The 16,082-nt window shown below is 40.6% G+C and overlaps 1 protein-coding gene and 1 non-coding gene across 3 annotated transcripts in view; both read right to left on the minus strand.

Moving 5' to 3' along the window:
* The window catches only part of Zfp800 (zinc finger protein 800), a 213,530-nt gene that overhangs the window by 145,975 nt on the left and 51,473 nt on the right, over positions 1 to 16,082 (minus strand). The window lies entirely within an intron of this gene.
* Positions 11,985 to 12,148, minus strand: LOC120102657 (U1 spliceosomal RNA). Its single transcript, XR_005504279.1, has one exon. It is a non-coding gene; the product is annotated as a U1 spliceosomal RNA (small nuclear RNA).

Genomic DNA, 16,082 nt, shown 5'->3' on the forward strand with positions numbered 1-16,082 from the left:
TTTGCAGGCACCAAGAACAGACATGGTGCACATATATAGATGCAGACAAAACCCTCCTATTCATAAAATAAATGCACAGATCTTTAAAAAAATGCCAGGAATCATTTCAAGTGAATCTCTTGAATACAAGTGCAGATACATAAAACACGGAGGGATACTTTATATGTCAAATGAATGTTTTAGTCTGTGTCTTGAGTTAAGGCATCATTGTAGGAAGGGAGGGAAAAATTATCTGCTTTAGAGGAAATGATAAGAATTATTATAGGATTAAAAGAAATTCATTAGCCAAAACCTGATTTTGAAATCAAAACCGTCATTCACAGAGAACATTAGAGTTTATTAATTTTTTCATGCAAAACTAAGTAATGTAGATTTAAAGGATACAACTTATGAACAAAATTTGATAAAATATTATAACATAAATGTTGGAATAAATAAAAAGAGTAAGACTGACAAACATGATTTTAAAATTTTACCTTTTGAGAAATTTATGTGGTAATTAATAAAGAAGTATTCTTTATATTTAAATAAAACCTCATATTTGTTCAGTTAACTCATGAATTCAATTACAAATGAAGCACACTCTGTGAAAGATGCCCTACTTCTCAGGTAGGTATGTGTTTTGCAAAAGGTTAGTTAGTTCCATGAGGGTTTTGCTAGAAACACCGAAATCTAATTTTGAAATAAAATGTTCAGGCTGTCTAAGAGACTCACAAAACATCACAGGCTATTGTTACTGCGCTGGGACATCCCCAGAGGTGTAAGGTAAGTGCCTGTGGCTGAGGACACCATGGCACTTCAGACAAAGCCCAGAGGCCCCTGAGCTGTGGTTGACCTGAAAGCCTCCTCCTGTGAGGACTAGACTTCATGGTTCCAGAAGGTGCCTCCTCAGCTATGATGCTGATGAACCATACCAGTAACAAGCATGGCACAAACACCCTAAGGGTGCAGTAGTGTCACAAACGCCTTGACAGGGACTAACTGAACTTAAGACCCTCTCAACCAGAAGGAGAGCATAGCATGGCTGATACTGCAACCCTAGCCAACCACCCAGGCATAGTGAAGTCACGGATCTTGGAGGAGAACTTACAATCACCACTTTACTAAGTCAGCATAGTCTCTCACTGCACTCTAAATATTTGTCCTTATACTCCAGATATAAGTGGAGTCCTTCCCCTTCACACAGAAAACTTCTCTTTGCAACATACAGAGACTATGACAGAAAACCAAAAGCATTCAAAGAGCAGAGTTGTGGCACCCAGTCCCAGTGGGCACATCTACAAGAAAACTCCCACACCCAAGGCTCAGGGATCATTGCAGAAGAGAGAGTAGAGAGATTTTAAGAGCCAGAGGAACAGGGAGTTTTCTGAGCAATTGTGTCTCCTAGGAATGTCAGAAGCTACCTCTTAGCAGTCTTGCCAACATGGCTACCTAAACGTGAGTTGAACAATAACAGACATGCTAAAACAGAGAAGGGAAAGCCCAGAAGGCCTCAACTCTACGCAAAAAATTATTGTCAATTAAAGAATATTGAAAGTAGGAGAAATATTTTTCCCTAGGGAAGCATACACCACCTGGTTACCAAATAATGTTTTATAGACCAACAGGCTGTATTTATGCATTTCTAAATGTGTGTGTGTGTGTGTGTGTGAGTGTGTGTGTGTGTGAGTGTGTGTGTGTGAGTGTGTGTGTGTGTGTGAGTGTGTGTGTGTGTGTGTAACAACAACAATTAACAAAAAAGAGACCATAAGTTAGAAGGAAAGCAAGAAGGGTTTGGAGAGAGGAAGGGGAAGGGAAAATGATATCATAACCTTAAAAAATAAAAGAAAATAAATGTTACCTTACTGGCAATAAGACATTAAGGAAGAGGGCTACAAAGACTGCTCAAGGAAAGCACAGGGCCACTGAGATTGATAGCCAGAATCCACATGAGACTGCTCAGCATGGTGGCACACATTTGTAATCCCAGCACGAGGGAGGCAGAGACAGTAAGATCCCTGGTTTTTAAATGAATGACCAGCCAATCTAGTTTAATTGATTGACTTCATGCCAATAATAAACCCTGTCTCAAAGGAAGTGGACAGCCCTCCTGAGGATGACATCCCGGGTTGTCATTTGACCTCTGTATGCATGTATGCATGCCAACATACCTATCTATCTATCTATCTATCTATCTATCTATCTCAAATGTATCAACAAAGCATTTAGCAACAAATTAAATGAACACATCATCAATTCGTTTAAAAACCGAGCAGTTCTTACTGTGATAGTAAGAGACATTATGGAAACTGGCTCATCCCTAGGATTCAAACGATAGGGATAAAATGCACAAACTCACACACACACACAAGCTCTCTCTGAATGTGCCAGTGCTACAACAGCTGGCTACACACATCACAGAGTGAGCACGCAGGTGCTTCAAGAGCCTACAGTGTCTTGCTCTGTTTTTGTTCCAGAACTCATGTGCCCACACAACTTCACTCAGGCAAAGAAAGCAGTGTAGGCTGACAGGGAAACACAGTGTGGCCATTAAACACAGCGTTTAACCTCCCAGAGGCTCATTGTCTTCCTCTGTAAAAGATGGTGAGATAAAACCATGCTTCCTACCTCACAGGGTTGTAAGCATGAAAGACATAAACAGGCTTTGAAGACATAAAAGGGGCTCTGTGAAGGCAAGGTGGCTCGTGCCTGGTGGTTGAGTATAAAGAGGCAGAGCCACGGTGGCATGGCAGCAGTGACTGCTCCATCTCGCCACAATAAGGCTGATGTCTCGCATGAAAGCAAGGGATTGAAAACACAAAAGACCTGGTGGGGAGCAGAAATGAAAAGACACGCCATTTGAAAAATGATCACTTTTAGTCTCAGGTCCTCACATAAGAAAATATTTAGAAAAATTGTTATGTTGAATTTATGTTACTCCTGGGTGACTGACTTCAAACTATGTAATTTTCATTTAGCTGTGCTTAATTATATCCACGAAGAGTTCTTCTAATTCTCTTTCATGATAATTATCCTGCAAAGTTTAACTTGGTTCCATTTACAAAAACTAACGCGCAAGGTTAACAATAACAAATCAATCATTTCTTCTTCCTTTTTATCTACTTTGTGAATAACAATTTTCTTTCTTCCACATAGCACAAAGCTTCCAAATACCAACCACACACAAGCCACATCATTTCCTCAAATTCTTTTGTGATCGCTGTACATATCTGCACACACAAAACCACTGAAAAAAGGAATATCTAATATCATCCTTTGGAATCTATGGAGGTTGTTCCAGGATACTCTATCCTCTCACAGACACCAAAATCTGAATATATCAAAGCCCGTGTATTAAATAGCATAATATCATAGACTGACATGGTATTTGCATAGAATATATCCATACTCTCCTTATATTTTAAATCATCTTTATTTTGCTTTTTATGTTTGCAATCCTAAGGATTAAATAAATGCTCCTAAACACACTAAGGAAGCACTGTACCACTGAACTACATGTCCGTCCCTTTTAGATTGTTTATGACAACTGACATAATGTAAATACCAGGTAAGCCATTGTTATATTGAATTGTTTGGAGAATGGTGATGAGAAAAGTGTCTTCACATGTTTAGTTACATTATAGGCATGACTGTACTTATGATCCAAATCTAAGGGTAAGAACTGTATATCCAAGTCAATCAATGGCATTCCTTTAAGTATATAGGAGCTTGCTACATTGTTTCTGGTGTTTTATTGTATCAGTGGTTTTGGTATTTTGAGAGAAACCTATTTGCAAGAGTGTATACATGCAAGAATGGCAGGCCAAACATGGGAGCTTTAAGAAAGGTTTAAAGGGTTCTGAGTGGCAAAGACAGAGATCACATCCTGTTGATATGAGGTCTCAAAAAGATGCTTTCGAAGCAAGCCCCAAACGGAAGTAGAAATGAAAAAGAACAGAAAGTAGAAATAGAAAAGAAGGTCAGAATCACAGAGATGACCAGAGAAATGAAGTCACCTTTTCCTAGATGAAGACTGACTTTGCCTTTGGTTCTCCCAGACTTAAGATACCACAAGATAGAACCTTGGTTGCCCAACAGAACTAGATAAGACCCTGTGCTGATGACCCTGTGTACCTTGGTTATAAGATACAGAGGAAACAAACTGGAACTGAGCTAGCTTGCATGACCAGAAGGTTCTATGCAGCAGGAGAAAAGCCTTCAATAGCCCACCCAGCTGTGACCCTATGAACCTCCTAGGCAAAATGTGCATATGTGTGCCCTCACAGCAAACAGCTATGGGGACAATAACTACTCTCTGATTGGACTTGAGGACCATTCTTCAGAAGGCGGCCTACCAGAACATATGGCTGGCAAAGTCATGGACTCTATGACTCTAAACTTACTATATACTATATGCTAACTATATACTATAGTTAAATTGACACCAAACTGCCTTCTAAATATCTATGATTATAACCAAAGTCAAAGGCTGCTGTCAGATTTCACAAGAGAAGTCTTTGCAATAAATGGTGGTGAATGCAGACTCATGACTGTTCAACATGCTGAGAATAAATAAGAGTTAACACTTTCAACAAGACATTTATATCACCCCCTCTAAGGCTAAGGGAACATTGTGGAAGGTGGGCAGAGAGATTGTAAAAGCCAGAACGTAGGGAGAAGATTGAATATGGCATATTCTGGGTATGCATGACACAGCCATTAAAACCCTGAACACAGAAGAGCTTCAGTTACATACACTGGGCCTGAAGACAGTCAGTAATGGCCAGTAATAGGACAGGCTCATGGGACCCTATGCCTCCAAGCTGAACTATTGGCTCCTGAAAGATTCTGGGAGAGAGAGTCTTTGTCGTCTGTTGAATACCCATTGGTAAGCCCACCAAGAATGGATAGCTGCAACACATGGTGACACAGAGGATCTGGCTTAAACTCAGTCTCACACAGACACACACACACACACACACACACACACACACACACACACACACAGCAAAAAGACATGAATGTAGGAAAGGTATTTCTGGGAAAATTAACAAAGGTGAGAGGTAAACATAATTAGAATGCATTTTATACATGTATGAAAATGTCAAGGAGCATATTTCATGAAGAAGGAGGAGGAAGAGAAGAAGAAGAAGAGGAGGAGGAGGAGGAGGAGGAGGAGGAGGAGGAGGACGACGACGACGACGATGACGACGACGACGACAACGACGACGACGACAACGACGACGACGACAACGACGACGACGACAACGACAACAATGATGACGACAGAGCCCAGGAGTCAAGCAAGTGAGAGCTATATAAGAAATCCCCCTTCTCAAAATTGAAACTGTAGAAGAGTAGACCTCTAATGTAAGATTGAAAAAACTCTTTCTGTCATATGAGGAGGATCATAAGTTCAAGACCAGCTTGGAGCACACTGCAAATTCAAGGTCAGCCTGAGCTATATAGATTGTAAAACCCTGTCTTAAGAAAATAACAAACACACCACCTCATGGTACTTTCTCCAAAATTGACCATATAATCGGTCACAAAACAGGCCTCAACAGATACAGAAAGATAGAAATAGTCCCATTCATCCTATCAGACTAACACGGACTAAAGCTGGTCTTCAATAACAATAAGGGGAAAATGCCCACATATACATGGAAGTTGAACAATGCTCTACTGAATGATAACCTGGTCAAGGAAAAAATAAAGAAAGAAATTAAAGACTTCTTAGAATTTAATGAAAATACAGGGTCAACATACCCAAAGCTATGGGGCACAATAAAAGCTGTGCTAAGAGGAAAACTCATAGCTCTGGGTGCCTGCAGAAAGAAACAGGAGAGAGCATATGTCAGCAGCTTGACACCACACCTAAAATCTCTAGAACAAAAAGAAGCAAATACACCCAGGAGGAGTAGAAGGCAGGAAATAATCAAACTCAGAGCTGAAATCAACCAAGTAGAAACAAAAAGCACTATACAAAGAATCAACAGAACCAAAGGCTGGTTCTTTGAGAAAGTCAACAAGATAGATAAACCCTTAGCCAGACTAACCAGAGGACACAGAGAGTGTGTCCAAATTAACAAAATCAGAAGTCAAAAGGGAGACATAACAACAGAATCAGAGGAAATTCAAAATATCATCAGATCCTACTACAAAAGCCTATATTCAACAAAACTTGAAAATCTGGAGGAAATGGACAATTTCCTAGACAGATATCAGGTATCGAAGTTAAATTAGGAACAGATAAACCAGTTAAACAACCCCATAACTCCTAAGGAAATAGAAGCAGTCATTAAAAGTCTCCCAACCAAAAAGAGCCCAGGTCCAGATGGGTTCAGTGCAGAATTCTATCAAACCTTCATAGAAGACCTCATACCAATATTATCCAAACTATTCCACAAAATTGAAATAGACTGAGTGCTACTGAATTTCTTCAATGAAGCCACAATTACTCTTATACCTAAACCATACAAAGACCCAACAAAGAAAGAGAACTTCAGACCAATTTCCCTTATGAATATCAACGCAAAAACACTCAATAAAATTCTTGCAAACCAAATCCAAGATCTCATCAAAACAATCATTCACCATGATCAAGTAGGCTTCATCCCAGGTATGCAGGGATGGTTTAATATACAGAAAACCATCAACATAATCCACTATATAAACAAACTGAAATATAAAAACCACATGATCACTTCATTAGATACTGAGAAAGCATTTGACAAAATTTAACACCCCTTCATGATAAAAGTCCTGGAAAGAACAGGAATTCAAGGCCTATATCTAAACATAGTAAAAGCCATATACAGCAAACCAGTCGCTAACATTAAACTAAATGGAGAGAAACTTGAAGCAATCCCACTAAAATCAGCAACTAGACAAAACTGCCCACTCTCTCCCTACTTATTCAATATAGTTCTTGAAGTTCTAGCCAGAGCAGACAACAAAAGGAAATCAAGGGGATACAGATCGGAAAAGAAGAAGTCAAAATATCACTATCTGCAGATGACATGATAGTATATTTAAGTGATCCCAAAAGTTCCACCAGAGAACTACTAAAGCTGATAAACAACTTCAGCAAAGTGGCTGGGTATAAAATTAACTCAAATAAATCAGTAGCCTTCCTCTACACAAAAGAGAAACAAGCCGAGAAAGAAATTAAGGAAATGACACCCTTCATAATAGTCCCAAATAATATAAAATACCTCAGTGTGACTTTAACCAAGCAAGTGAAAGATCTGTATGACAAAAACTTCAAGATTCTGAGGATAGAAATTGAAGATCTCAGAAGATGGAAAGATCTCCCATGCTCATGGATTGGCAGGATTAATATAGTAAAAATGGCCATCTTCCCAAAAACGATCTACAGATTCAATGCAATCCCCATCAAAATTCCAATCCAATGCTTCAGAGAGTTAAACAGAACAATTTGCAAATTCATTTGGAATAATAAAAAACCCAGGATAGCTAAAACTATCCTCAACAATAAAAGGACTTCTGGGGGAAATCACTATCCCTGAACTCAAGCAGTATTACAGAGCAATAGTGATAAAAACTGCATGGTATTAGTACAGAGACAGGCAGATAGACCAATGGAACAGAATTGAAGACCCAGAAATGAACCCACACACTTAAGGTCGCTTGATTTTTGACAAAGGAACCAAAACCATCCAATGGAAAAAAGATAGCATTTTCAACAAATAGTGCTGGTTCAACAGAAGGTCAGCATGTAGAAGAATGCAGATCGATCCATGCTTATCACCCTGTACAAAGTTTAAGTCCAAGTGGATCAAGAACCTCCACATCAAACCAGATACACTCAAACTAATAGAAGATAAAGTGGGGAAGAATCTCGAACACATGGGCACTGGGGAAAATGTCGTGAACAGAACACCAATAACTTATGCTCTAAGATCAAGAATCGACAAATGGGATCTCATAAAACTACAAAGCTTCTGTAAGGCAAAGGACACTGTTGTTAGGACAAAACGGCAACCAACAGATTGGGAAAAGATCTTTACCAATCCTACAAGAGATAGAGGGCTTATATCCAAAATATACAAAGAACTCACGAAGTTAGACCACAGGGAGACAAATAATCCATTTAAAAAATGGGGTTCAGAGCTAAACAAAGAATTCACAGCTGAGGAATATTGAATGGCTGAGGAGCACCTAATTAAATGTTCAACATCTTTAGTCATAAGGAAAATGCAAATCAAAGCAACCCTGAGATTCCACCTCACACCAGTCAGAATGGCTAAGATCAAAAACTCCGGCGACTTAGGGTTAGGGTTAGGGTTAGGGTTAGGGTTAGGGTTATGGGGTTATGGGGTTATGGGGTTAGGGTTAGGGTTATGGGGTTATGGGGTTAGGGTTAGGGTTATGGGGTTATGGGGTTAGGGTTAGGGTTAGGGTTAGGGTAAAAAAAAAAACTCTGGCGACAGCAGATGCTGGTGAGGATGTGGAGAAAAAGGAACAGTCCTCCATTGTTGGTGGGATTGCAGACTGGTACACCCATTCTGGAAATCAGTCTGGAGGTGCCTCAGAAAATTGGACATTGCACTACCTGTGGACCCAGCTATACCTCTCTTGGGCATATACCCAAAGATGCCCCAACATATAACAAGCACACATGCTCCACTATGTTCATCGCAGCCTTATTTATAATAGCCAGAAGCTGGAAAGAACCCAGATACCCTTCAACAGAGGAATGGATACAAATAATGTGGTACATCTACACAATGGAATATTACTCAGCTACCAAAAACAATGATTTTTATGAAATTCATAGGCAAATGGATGGAACTGGAAAATATCATCCTGAGTGAGGTAACCCAATCATAGAAAAACACACATGTATGCACTCATTGATAAGTGGCTATTAGCCCAAATGCTCAAATTACCCTAGGTGCACAGAACACATGAAACTCAAGAAGGATGACCAAAATGCAAATGCTTCACTCCTTCTTTAAAAGGGGAACAAGAATACCCTTAGGAGGAGGTAGAGAGGCAAAGTTTAGAGCAGAGACTGAAGGAACAGCCATTCAGAGCCTGCCCCACATGTGGCCCATACATATACAGCCACCCAATTAGACAAGATGGATGAAGCAAAGAAGTGCAGACCGACAGGAGCCGGATGTAGATCGCTCCTGAGAGACACAGCCAGAATACAGCAAACACAGAGGCGAATGCCAGCAGCAAACCACTGAACTGAGAACAGGACCCCCATTGATGGAATCAGAGAAAGGTCTGGAAGAGCTCGAAGGGGCTTGAGACCCCACATGAACAACAATGCCAAGCAACCAGAGCTTCCAGGGACTAAGCCACTACCTAAAGACTATACATGGACTGACCCTGGACTCTGACCTCATAGGTAGCAATGAATATCCTAGTAAGAGCACCAGTGGAAGGGGAAGCCCTGGGTCCTGCCAAGACTGAACCCCCAGTGAATGTGATTGTTGGGGGGAGGGCGGCAATGGGGGGAGGATGGGGAGGGGAACACAGATAGAGAAGGGGAAGGGATGGGGTTAGGGGGCTGTTGGCCCGGAACCGGGGAGAGGGAATAACAATTGAAATGTAAATAAGAAATACCCAATTTAATAAATGGGGGAAAAAAAGAAAACAACAAACAGAAAAGAGCAGCTTAAAGTGGTACTAGGCAGGTGAATTAGAACATAGGACTAGATCCATGTTCCTTTCGTGACAAGGAGGCTAGCCTGCATTGAGAAATACATGCAATGTCTACCATGCAGTGATAGTGGTCTCAACCCAGCCATGTTCCTTCAGTGACTGGCTCAGTTACCAGAGCTGTCACAGCATGACGCAGAGATGCACACCTACAACAGTCAAAACTCAAGTGCCCCTCAGTCTCCTGGCAAGAAGTGTGTATGTTTCGTGCTGCTGAAAACTACAATTGTTTACTATAACAGGAAAAGTATATAATATCAAAAGTACACCACTTCATGAAAACAGATATTTAATATCAGAAGAGTCCACTAGGGGCTGGGGATTTAGCTCAGTGGTAGAGCGCTTACCTAGGAAGCGCAAGGCCCTGGGTTCGGTCCCCAGCTCCGAAAAAAAAAGAACCAAAAAAAAAAAAAAAAAAAGAAGAGTCCACTGATATAAATTACTACATAAAGATAGAAACCTATGGTGAATGTCTCAGAAGGTACAAAAAAAAAAAAAAGATAACATTTAGCATCCAGTTGTGAATGTTAAAATGAACGAGACTAGAAGATGTTCTGGGAGATGTGGACCTACTATGAAGCAAGCTCGAGCAAATAAGATGTAGTAGAATTTGTACAAAAATAGGCAAAAGCATAAATGTGAGAGTTCCGATAGCACACATTCACATGTGAGCAGTTCATACTTGAGACACAGGCCATAGAAAAATCCACTAAGAAAAGACATCTCGGGTGTAAGTAAATAAGAAATCAAAGCCTTAAAGGCCTTCAAAACCTACAAAAAGATAGTGCTTGTAGTCTCAGAGTAGAGAAGGATTCCAATTATAAGATGTTAATAGAATAGAGAACTGAAAAATGATATGACATCAATCTTCCAATCACCCAGACCCAGAATAAAATGCTCTATCTCACTCATGTACAGAGCCTGGTGGCAAATCCTTAGATTTGTGTGTTTAACACAAAAGTACCTGCAGAAGTCAGAAACTAAAAGGGACCACTGAGTGGAAGAAGTTAGGAAGTGGGGGTCTAGTAGAACACAGATTATATTAGAGGGAAATAGAAAAATAGGAGAGAAGCTTAAGTGGGGGTGGGGATAGGACAATGGAGCAGAGGAATGGGGAAGAATAATTAACACAAGGTATTAGCCATATGTAAATCTAACATTTTATAAACTTATCACACACACACACACACACACACACACACACATCTGAGAAACCACAGATTGCCAAATAAAAAGCCCTATGCCAGATGTTCAGGAGATTGTTGGTCAGTAGGATTGCAGATACTCCCAAAACAACAGAGGCCGTTGCTCTCAGTTTCACACTAGAACTAGGTGATAACACCCTATTGCAGAAGACACCCATACACTCTGTCACAGGACATGGAGAAATAAATCAACTTGGTACTGACTGGGAAACTTCCTCCCTGTTAGCTGGGAAGAAAATAATCATTAATGGTCTGATCCAGCTGTGAACTCTGCAATTTATAGTAACAACTGGTCTGTTGTGGTACCCCAGGGTGCACCCTGGCATAAGCATTCTGCCATAACCAACTGCTTTGTGGGTAGACTTAAGCCCCACTCTGCAGGAATAACTACATGTCTAGGTCTATAAATCAATTAAGAACCCATGACTGAAGAGCTCATAGGCCCTAGGGGTAAACCAACTATTATCATTTTACTAAATGGACATTGTATCATAATGGTCTCTAAAGGTATATATCTTTACTCATAGACCAGTGCAGCTCTCAGTTGTCATCAATGAACCTTTTTGTATATGAAATTCTCAAAGAATTAATAAAAAACATTATATTTTAACAAAACTACTTATCATCAGAAGATGGCATAAAAAGGGTTTAACGGGGTAGACAAAATCTGTAACATGCATAAACAACAAAGGACTAGGATCCATAATCAACTAAACAAATCAAAACAAAGTGCTATATGAGACAGAAAAGGTACTGAGATAGGAACTACGACAGCATCTTAGCAAGAGCAATACGACAAAAAAAAAGCAGTAAATGTCTCAAGGGAGTGAATTATAGAGCTCAAAAAGTCAATAGATCAACAGAAAAATTATTAATACATACATAATACCAGTTTGCTAAAGTGGCTGAATAAAAAAAAATCAATAAATTTCATATATGCCAGCAATTTCCAGTTAAGAACGAGTTGGTGTGGAGAGAGGTGCAGGGGGCAGGAGGAGGAGGAGCTGAGGGGTGAATATGACCAAAACACACTGGGTGAAATTCTCAAATAATAAAAATATTTTTTATTATTTTTCTTTCTTTCTTTCTTTTTCTTTTTTACAGGGGAGAGCGCGAACGCAGTCCCCCACTACCACAAATTATGCAGTCGAGTTTCCCGCATTGGGGGAAATCGCAGGGGTCAGCACATCCGGAGTGCAATGGATAAGCCTCGCCCTGGGAAAACCACCTTCGTAATCATGGTATCTCCCCTGCCAGGTAAGTATGTCTTTCTTTCTTTCTTTTTTTTACACTCCAGACTTTATTGCCCTCCTGGTCCACTCTCCCCACGTCCCATACCTCCTGCCTGCCCCCATGTCTCCATGAGGATGTCTCCACCCCTCCCACCCCACCAAACATCTAAACTCCCTGGGCCTCCAGTCTCTTGAGGGTTGGGTGCATCTTCTCTGACTGAACCCAGACCCAGCAGTCCTCTGATGTACATGTGTTAGGGGCCTCATCTCAGTTGGTGTGTGCTGTCTGGGTGGTGATCCAGAGTCTGAGAGATCTCGGGGGTTCAGGTTAGTTGAGACTGCTGGTCCTCCTACAGGGTCACCCTCCACCTCAGCTTCCTCCAGCTTTTCCCTAATTCAACCACAGGAGTCAGCAGCTTCTGTTCATTGGTTGGGTACAAATATCTGCATATGACTCTTTCAGCTGCTTGTTGGGTCTTTAGGAGGGCAGTCATGATAGGCCCTTTTTTGTGAGCGCCCCATAGCCTCAGTAAAGATGTCAGGTCTTACCCCCTCCCCCTTGAGCTGGATGCCACTTTGGGCCTGTCACTGGACCTCCTTTTCCTCAGGTTCTTCTCCATTTCCATCCCTGCAGTTCTTTCACACAGGAAAAATTATAAGTCAGAGTTTTGACTGTGGGATAGCAGCCCCATCCCTCACTTGTGTTTCTGCTGGAGGTGGGCACTACAAGTTCCCTTTCCCCACTGTAGGGCATTTCAGCTAGGGTCCTCCCTGAGAGTCCTGAGAGTCTCTCACCACCCCTTGCATGGGAGACCACCTGGGAATACCGGATGCTGTAAATAAAAGTAATTTTAAAGGAAGAACAGAGTTTTAAGATGCAGGAGCTGGAAAGACAGCACAGCAGGTAGCAATGCTTGCTTTTCGATCACATGGACCTGGGTTCATCTGTGTAGCAAACCAGGTGTCCTGCACAGGATGGTGACCCAGCTCTGACATGGGCAGAAGCAAGAAGGTTTCTGAGATACCAGATGCCAGGCATCCGGATAAGCTGAGAAAATTGTAAGAGCCAAGCTCAGAGGGAGCTTCTAAGAATGCCACAAAAGTTATAAAAGAGGATACAGGATACCTTCTTCTGGCTTTTGTGTGTACAAACAGGCTCCCTCACATACAACACAGGCACATACATACATACATACATACATACATACATACATACATACATACACACACACACAAATCTTTAGAAATAACTTTTTAATGTTTTAAAAAGAAAATATGTAAGAAAACAATACATTTACAGAAATAGCAAAACCAAGGCAATATGCAGAAATAATCCTAACAAGAAAGGCACAGACAACAGACTGCTCTAGAAGCAGAGCAAATAGAATACCTTCCTGTTGGCTGTCCTCAGTTTTGCTCATCCTAGCAGAGTCTCAGCTCTTTCTTAAGAATCAGAGCTGTAATCCATTAGCCAGGTCTTTGCCCTGAGAGATCTTCACAAAGCGGCAGCTTCCTGCCTGTGCTCTGGGTCATTGGTTCAGATCTGGATGATTTCTAGGATGAGTGTTGCAAAGGTTATGGCACCGAGAGACTTTTCCAGGAAAAGAATTTGGGGTCCTAGGCAAGGATCATTGCAGGTGGCTGACACCTGGGAGGTTTTCTGGGCCTATGGTAACCCTGGCTTGCTGTGCACATGTGCCAACCGTCCAACAGAAGAGTCACCCCTCCTCACACCAGGAGCCCAAGTTATTTTATGCCTCTAATCTCTGCAGAAGTGTCATTTAGCTTGTCTCTTTTTAGGTTTAATATTCCCAAGCCTTCAGCATGTCATAAATTTTGTGTGTGCTTTTTTTCTGTTATAAAGAATTATAAATAAATAAAATAGTGGAAATGAAGATTTTTTTCCTAAAGACTACCCCAGAAGAAGCCCTAAATAAATGAAGAAATATAACAAACTTCTGAAGGGAAAGCTGCCCATTGCAAAGCCACTTAGTTACTCTGGTCCATACAACCTTCATCAAACACCAGCCCTGTGGCCACAGAATTTACAAACTTCGTGAAGTTGACCCAGAACAGAAAGCCTACAAGAACACATTTGAGAACAAGAAGTAGCACAGTATTTGCTATATGAGGTTTCAAAGTTACACCTCTGCTTATTAAAAACAAGTATCTCTCAGGAGGCTGAGGCAGGACACGAACACCAAAGCCAACCTGGATTACACAGAGAGAACATGGGAAGGAAAGGAGGGAGAGGGAGAGAGGGAGGGAGGGAGGGAAGGAGGGAGGGGGAAAGGAAGGGAAACAAAGAAATGAAGAAAATAAAATAAACATTCGGCAAAAAGCAGAAGAGATTCTTGCCTTCTTATGTGATCAGATAGGATTGGGACACTTGGCTGACCACTTGGAAACACAATTAGATTGCTAAGTCTGTGTTCAAAGAAAAATAGTTTAAAAGACTTGCATTTGGAAACAAACTGTAAAAGCATCCTAAGAAAAATAAAAGATAATTTAAATATAATCTTAGAGTAAAACATTTCATTAGACCTAGAGGCTATGAATTAACCACTTGACTATTAAAAACATCAAACTTCTTTGGGAAAGATTTCTTAAAAACTGAAAGAAAACTATCTCTAACTGCACCTAAAAATAAAAATAATAAAATATATATATCACAATTTAAAAGTGGGCAAAGGATAAGACAAGTATTTTACCAAAACTTTCCACACTTATAAAAATGAAAAGATACTGCCAGTATTAATCAAATGAATGCAACAAGAATGCAAAATGTGGGGCTGGAGAGATGGCTTAGTGGTTAAGGGCACTGAGTTCTCTTCCAGAGGTCCTGAGTTCAACTCCCAGCAACCACATGGTGGCTCACAACCATCTATAATGGGATCTGATGCCCTTTACTGGTGTGTCTGAGGACAGCTACAATGTACTATATGTATTAAATAAATAATCTTTAAAAAATGCAAAATGTGCATGTTTTTACAATTAGATTTGCAAATGTTAAGTGTTCGGGATTAATGTAAGAAAGTCAGGAAACAATCCATGGAAATGTAAGTTGGCTACAGCTTTTTGGAAAACAATTTGGTGATATCTATTGAAATTTTAAACGTATGTTCTCTTTAACTCAAAATCTCACATTTCAAAATCCATCGAAGAGAAATATGCTCTCAACTGTAGTAAAATATCTATGTAGAAATGTTCTCGTAGCAGTGATTTAATGGCAAAAAAAAAGTGGAAGAAAGAAAAATTAAGTCCATACTATTCATACTATGTAAAATTGTGCAACGGTTTGAAAGAATTATGTGAGAATGAATATTCTGATATGGAAAATATGCAGATGCATTAAGAAAGAGGATGAACTCAGTGAGCAATGGCAATGGTAAAGTGGAACCCTAACCCTATGTCTCTGTGCACTGAACTGTAACTGTCTGTAAACGTACAGGAAGGGGGCTAGAAAGCCACACTGAATTGCTGAGGGTGACTCTTTCTGGGAAGGGATTTATCTGTGTTCAGAACAAGAAACTCAGCTACGGTAGTTTGGATGTGTTTGACCCATCCATGTGAAATGGCACTATTAGGAGGTGTGGCCATATTGGAAGAGGTGTAGCCTTGTGAAAGGAAGTGTGTCACTGTGGAGGTGGGGCTCTGAGGTCTCTCATTATATGCATAAGTCTGACCAGAGTAATTCAAGTCTTCTCCTGGCTACCTTCGGATCAAGATGTAGGACTCTCGGCTCCTTCTCCAGCACTGTGTTGGCCTAGATGATGTCATGCTTCCCGCCATGATGATAACGAACTGAACCTCTGAAACTGTAAGCCAGAAGTAATTAAATGTTGTCCTTTATTAGAGTTACCTTAGTCATGGTGTCTCTTCATAACAATAAAACCCAAACTAAGACACCAGCTATAGGAAGTGAATCCACAACTATCCTGGCAGAGAACGTGACAGCATGCAGGAC

The sequence above is a fragment of the Rattus norvegicus genome, chromosome 4, assembly GCF_036323735.1.
Source record: "Rattus norvegicus strain BN/NHsdMcwi chromosome 4, GRCr8, whole genome shotgun sequence".
Lineage (NCBI taxonomy): Eukaryota > Metazoa > Chordata > Mammalia > Rodentia > Muridae > Rattus > Rattus norvegicus.